We start from the raw sequence: 7,487 nt of genomic DNA, 5'->3' as shown, positions 1-7,487 counted from the left end.
ATTAGGTCATATTAAAGATGGGTCTGTTAAATTCTAATGACTAGAATACTATTTGCAACTAGAAATAGAGCGGCTTAATTCCAATGCAAATCCTAAAATGCCTCAGTTCTCTTGAAAGCTCTACTTTTAGGGCTTACCCCAGGCACGTGGTGTAAACCTGGGATAGAAATGGGATACTCAGTAGCTTTCAAATAATTGTATAGTTAAAGCCCTTTGGCTTTTCTGTTCTATAGTTAGGCTCCATGGGGTCAGGACATCATGGCAAATAAGAATGCTTGATATATTAAATCACATGGAAAATAAACACCCACAATTCTAATATTTACATGTATCCTTATGTATGTAAATTTAACAAGTGGATTATTATAATTACAGGTACAAACTAAGGCTATCATATGAAACCTTCGGCATCTGAAAGTTACTTAAGGCTTCTTTGGGAAACCTTCACTGGGACTTTAATATTGAATCAAATTATCCATACCTCTTAACAAAGGCTAGTGTTTTCACCAGCTTAGTTAAATCTGTTCCTAGCTTAATCCCAGGATGTTCCACAGTTGCTTACTCTGGGACACATTTTAAAAATGCACAGTAAACAATACACATCTATTCATGGACCACACATTTCTTCCACAAATGGACAAAACATGTTAATAGTTTAAGTAATAACTAATTAATAGAGTGTTGCTATATGCCAGACACTGTTCTATACTAATCAAACATATTAACTCATTTAACCCGTGTAACAATTCTATGAAGCAGATGCTATTATTAAAGCCATGTTTAGAACGGGGAAGCCAAATCACAGGTGATAACTTCCCTAAATATGCTCAGCCCATGAGATGGAGCGCTTGAATTTAAATGATACAGCCCTGCTTTAGAATCCACCTTCTTCACCTCACTATTTTGTATTCCATTTAATGAGGGATCCATTTGGAGGCCTCTTAACTAGGATTTTTGTTGCAGGTAAGGTCCCCAGAAATGACTGAGTCAGAACTTTCTTAGTGATATCTTCTCTGGTGACAGCCTCAATTTTTTTTTTTTTAGTTATGCATGTTACACAACTTCCTGAAACTGATCAGCATTTCTCATAACCAGGAATATTTCAGGGCACACAGATAAAGTGATATTCAGCTCTGTGTTTTCTCTATTTAACCACCTGTAGAATTGAATTGAGTAATGATTTTGAAGCAGTTGCTGATTTGAACTAAAATATTGTTGGTGAAACCGAATGGAAAATTGGCTCTATACTAGAATTATTTAAACTAGCTTTTAAATGATGGAAGGAAATCTGAAAGAGGAAAGAAGAAATATATGTCTATATCTATATCTAGCTAGTTGTTCCATCCATATTTTTTCTAATGTAAGAGCAAAATAAAATCTGAGTTTAATGAACATCTAAGGATATATGACAACTTTGTTTTTGAAAAATAAATTTTCCATTAATTTTCTAGAGTTGCTTCTTAATTTAAAAATGTCGGTGAATAATAGAAGACATAAAATCTTTATTTTGTGAGATTTTTGTCTAAAGTGTCAAGATGATTTGTTTTGAGAAGTATCCAAAGGTCTATAGGCCACTCGCTGTTTTAATAACTCCGATTGTTCTGCATATCATCAAGTCACTTGGTCTAATTTGGGCAGTTTCCTTTTATACAACTATAAATATTTCTCTCTGTCATTATTATAAATTGATCTCAATGGGAAAATGTTCATCACCATTATAGGAACAACAACAGCAAAAACCCTCAGTTAAGCATAGATTTCAAGCATCCTACAATAAAATCACACACATCTAGGCCTACATTTCTAAGTATGATCCAAACTATAGAACTTTTAAGTGCTAATTTAGCTCTTGATATTTTCCATCAGTTTAAATATAATATACAGCAAGAAACATGGTTTGATTGTTGCTGAGCACGTCTTTTGTGTAGGTTGTTGTCTTTTGGAGTTTCTCTTACGTGAGATATTCTGGTGTTCAGAATTTAATTCTAGGATAAAGTGTCAGAAATGAGGTTGCTGGCTATTTAAACACTGACCCCAGGGCCCAAATGCGATTTGAAAGAACAACTCAGGTGAGAGTAAATAAATAAATAAAAGGTTTGGTTAATGTTGGACACTTGCTTGGTACCATGTCATTCAAAACCCTTCCCATTTCGCAATAAAATTTGCAATGACATAAGAATGATGTACAGTGCAGTGTAATTACTTATGGGGTCTTTGAAAAGAGAAGCCTCCTTCTTTTTCAAGTGATCTGACTTTGAAAGGGAATTACTTCCCAGGCCCTATAAATATTATTAAAAAGGCATTTTATGAGGTTTTTTTTTTCCCCTGCAGATTCCTACACATGGACAGACTATTGTGTGTTCTAAAACCTGTATTTACATGACACACTTTTATGGTCCAGTGGGCAAACACTACTTAGTCCCAAAATAACATCACAGTAATGACTACAGTCAAGACAGCAACAGCACCCCACCATTATTATCCAGATCAGACGGCACCAGATGGGGTATCCGTGGAGTGCTGACAGTGGGGGGCGTTGAACAACTGCTTCTGGTATTTGTCTGTACTCTTAGGCATGCAACATTATGTCCAAAATAAGTACATAATGTACAAGCTGTCCCATTTGGAAGAAGTATACTGTATTGCATATTTTTTCTTCACCTGAACTTAGTGGAGAAAGAAATGACACAATTGCAGGTAAGTTATGCTAATATGTTTTCATCAAATTTCACTAGGTCTAAGGCAGGATTTCTCAACCTCAACTGCACTGACATTATGGGGTTGAATCATTCTTTATTGTGGGAGGCTGTCCTGGGCATTGTAGGATGTTTAGCAGTATCACTGGCCTCTATCGACCAGATGTCAGTACTTCTTCCTGCCCCTTTAATTGTGAGAAACAAAAATGTCTTCCTGGTTGAGAGTATAAAGGAAGGCATATGGACCATAACTATATATACACTCTTTAAGTATACTCTTTGGCCTTATTAATACCAGGCTTTTATTAGTTTTCAGGTACAAGGTATGTATTTTTTTCTCACAGTAGCCCTCATTTATATATATGTATATATATATATATATATATTTTTTTTTTCTTTGCAGTCATGGCTGCAGTATGAAGAATTTTGCAGCTATAATATTATTTCATGCATTAATATTGATAGTAAGAAAATAAAAGAGGATCTATTAAAAGCCAAATGTTATAAGGGAGCACCTTTCCAGGAAAGGCCTCAAGTGTCTGTCCGGGAGCACAGAGAGGTCATACCAGTCCTCTTTGGATTATGGGTTTCTGGAAGCTTCCATCTCTTGCATCTTCTGATCTGCATTCATGACAAAATACTTCCTGAGGAAGACTTCATGATGAAAGCTGAAAACTTCCTGACAAAAGCTGCACCCTCCTAGAATCAGTGAGTTTTTTGAGTTATTTTTCTCATTGTCATATGCTTTTGGAATAGAGAGGCTGCTTCCACGAAATAAGGTAGTTGAAAGGAAGAAAGGGACAAGATTATTTACCACATCACTGATTATAAACATGACTTGAAATGTAATCAGAAGCAGAACAGAAGTCAAAATCCCTGCTTCTGCATGATTGAGAGTGTCCACCAGCGGTCTCATTATCATGCCACGACTGTCGATTCTGCCATTAGGTGTCTTCAAGGACTCATTGTTCTAGCTAATCAAATATTCTGCTTTGCAGAGAGGAACCATATATATAAGAATTATCCATTTTCAAATGTCTGGAATATAATAAAAGTCTGCTTATTACTATTTTTTTTCTGATATTACTTAATCTTTCTTCTTTGATAATTTAAAAGGGATTTCAGGGGGTTTTGTTTGTTTTAGGGTTATCACTATAAACCTAAATTATCATTTCTCTGCAGTTATGAAGTGTCTTCTGATAAGGATTTCTGGCTGACCTAATGCCAGGAAAAATAGCTTTTAACATCCAGTATTGGCATTGAAATATTGATAAGCACTAAATGAATGCAATGACAAAAGTAACAGACTCTATTATATATACATTGTGTTCTGGGTAATATGCAGTACCTAATGTTGTAAACATTCAACAAATATTGAAAATGCTCAAACATGCAGCTATCCATAAGTTCTTACTAAATAGCCACCATGTCTAAGTTGTTTTGCTAAATATTGTCTGGTTGATGATAGCAGCAGAAAAATAATGTGACTATGTTTCAGAAAGTGCATGTTTAACAATGGAAATTGTGATTTTAATATTGCCCCAATTTTGAGCATGTATGTAATTTTTTTCCTTAAGCAAAATTACTTAATGTGCCCCAAACCTACCTATTATTTTATCTTTTTTCAAAACTGCAAGACTTAAAAACAATTCGAACTGTTTATTTAGGATTATCAAGGCTTCTCTGAAACTACAAGTGGAAAAATACAAATTAAAGCCTTGAAAGGTTAGGAAAGAGAATGAGATCTATTTGGATGAACAAACACATTAAACCTCTAAGTAAAATTATGCTGTAAGAGATAGACATATTGAACAGGCTTTGTCAATTTCTAATTTTAATTTTTTTAATTTTTAACGTATATATTTTTATATTTCTCAAATGCATGGAGAACAAAAGAAGAATAATCCTTCAGTTAATTTTCATGCTCTCATCTGTCAGTAGCAGAAGACTTGTTGCTTAGTGGATACAATGTTAGCTTTATATTCCAAAGGACAACTTCAAATCCTGTTAAGGTTATATTTTTATTAAAATTTCCATTAATTTTTCCATCAATGTGATTATAGATTAATGTTAATTAATTCTTACCATTTTTTGAAAGAAATAAATGGAGCCATATCTGATTCAAAGTTAAAGAAGACATACTATTCAGGCTTTCTTGGTAACCCTTTCCTGGGGTTCAGAATTGGTTGGGGAGAAAGGGAATAAGATATCTTTAATGGCATTTTATTGAACTTAGCAATTTAAATGGCCTACCCTGATTTTTAAAGATATCAAATTACCATATGGATGATGTCTTTCTCATCAAATCTGGCTCTCAGTGTTTACCAAGAAAATGACAAAGATAATTCTTAATGTTGGATGTAGGACTTCTGCATATGAGTTACTGATATTAATGAGAATTCTGGGATGAGGCCTCTCTATGCTGAAAACTGCTACATCGACAAATTGAGTCATATTATAGAAACTGAAAACAGAAACCACTGGAATTGCTTCCTTAGAATTTTAATTCATTGTTGTAGCAAATGAAAAAATATCCTAGGAGGAATCAAGTCTTCATTCGCCTTGGGTAATCCTCAGATATTAAGGTGGGCTACCAGGTATCCTCTTTACATTAATGTATTCTTAAAACTCTTAGGAGAAATGGGAAGAAGTGCTTTGGAACTGAGAGTTCTAGACCTGGGTCACTGGGAGCAAGTTTTACAAAAAGATTTTTGACACCCATTTGGGGAAAGAAATTTATTCAAAGTGGGATGCAAACTTATGCTAATAATATACCAGTGGATTAATTTTAGTGCTTGATTCTCCATGAGCAAATAAAAGTTCACACTCAACCCCATCTCATCTAATAGAGTGGGGGCCGGAGGGTGGGGAGTGCAGTATTTTAGGACTCAGAGGTGGATATAGGGCTTACGTTTTGGAAACTGACACTATGCTATTAAAATGCAAAGGAATGGGTGGGCCACAGTGGCTCAGCAGGCAAGGACGCTTGCCTGCCATGCCAGAGGACCCAGGTTCGATTCCTGGTGCCTACCTAGGTTAAAAAAATAAAGTAAAATAACATAAAATAAATAAAATGTAAAGGAGAACTCTAGAAACCAATATTTCTTTATATCTTGCTTTTTTTTTTACCTGTCAGGTAAAGGGAAATTTTTAACTCTTTAGAAAAAAAAAGGACAGTGTCAAAATACATAAAAAATAATCCTCAATAGGTCAAATCAAAGTAAAAAGGGCAAAAATCCCCTAAACACTGAAATTATTGTATTAAATATTTTATGCTATTTATTGAGATGCTTTCACAGTGCGAAAACTATTAGACTAATATTTTTAACAATAAAATAAGAGCCAGTATTTACTGGACATTTTTTTTTGTGACAGGTACTGCCAAGAGCTTTTAATTGCATTGAATCCTATCAAGAAAGCATTATTAACTTTTTTTAAAACTGAGTTTTAGAGAGGTTAACTAGAAAAGACCAAATATTTAGCAAACATCAGAACCAAGCAAAATACTTTAGTAGGAAGTCTCAGAAGTAATGATTTTGTAGGAAAGAGAAGTGAAAGTACTGTTTTCCTGGAAGCACACAAAAAGTGAGACTTTATCAATTGTCCATATTGTATTGGGAGAAGGGTTGCAGTTTTTTCTTGAAGTTGTCCTGCAGCCTAGATTATTACGTTAAGGCAACAATGTTCTAACAATCCATACATAGATATCCAGAAAGAGTAGAAAAAAGGCCAACGTGCCCAAATCTCTCAAAAAACACATGCAATCCATATGGGGCCTGGGTGATTCAGAGCAGGGGTTCAGCACTTTTTCTTTAAGATTGGGTTTCATTCTGCTAACAGCGTCCTGGCTGAATGCCCACCAGCAAGCAATTAAGACTTTGTGCTTGCCTGCCTTTTAGTAGCTCTCCTCATGAAACATGCAGCCACATGGGAGCAGAAGCTTTGCCAGCATGGGTCACGGTCTGGGAGCAGCATCAGGAGAACTGCTCAGCTCTAAGGACTCATAGTCCTCTGGGAAGTCGAGGAGAGGATGGATGATTGATTGGCTGTGCCTGTGAGAGAAGATCAAGAACTGAATTGTGAACAAATGGAGACTGGTGGGAGATATCAAAATGGAGTTAGGAGAAGAGAGCAAAAAAATGCCACCAAGGACCTAATGAAAAAGGAGATGAATCCATTTCAGAAAATTTAGAAGCAATTGGATTAAATAAGAAGAAATTAAAAAACTAATTGCTGGTGTGAGTTCCTTACCATTGAACTTGGATGCCTTTATTTATCTTCTTTTGTTTGTTTGTTTTAGTAACTAGCACATTTGTGCTGCACACCCAAAATGTGTAATGTACTGTGCTGGGGTGGGGATGGGAAGACAAAGACGCATCTTCACGTGAGGATGAGTGCCAACATGGGCACAGTCTCTGTGCACACCAGACTCTATGACATGGTATCCACACAGCCTCTGACCTAAAGCGCATCCTGCAGGAGTGAAGCAACAAGGTAACCCATACTGCTTCCATCTCCCCAGCCTTGCTTTAGCATTATTTGGTGCCAGGAATGAATCGTGACTGGCCTTGACCTATGATGTGGAGCCTCAAAAATTAGCAAGCTTTGTATAAAGGTAAAATAACTTCCTTGGGAAGTGACAGGCACTTCATTTCTGCAATGAAATAGGCAAAATTAGTGCTTTCAGTTCTCATGGACTGTCTGCAAAATCTCCTGGGCAGTATAGATTTCTGCTCCCCAATCCTGAAAGTTTTGGTTCAACAGATCTAACCAGAGTTAGTCTCATGATAT

The sequence above is a fragment of the Tamandua tetradactyla genome, chromosome 3 (genome assembly GCF_023851605.1).
Source record: "Tamandua tetradactyla isolate mTamTet1 chromosome 3, mTamTet1.pri, whole genome shotgun sequence".
Lineage (NCBI taxonomy): Eukaryota > Metazoa > Chordata > Mammalia > Pilosa > Myrmecophagidae > Tamandua > Tamandua tetradactyla.
The sequence above is the reverse complement of the archived record's forward strand: the minus strand, read 5'-3'. Positions refer to the sequence as shown.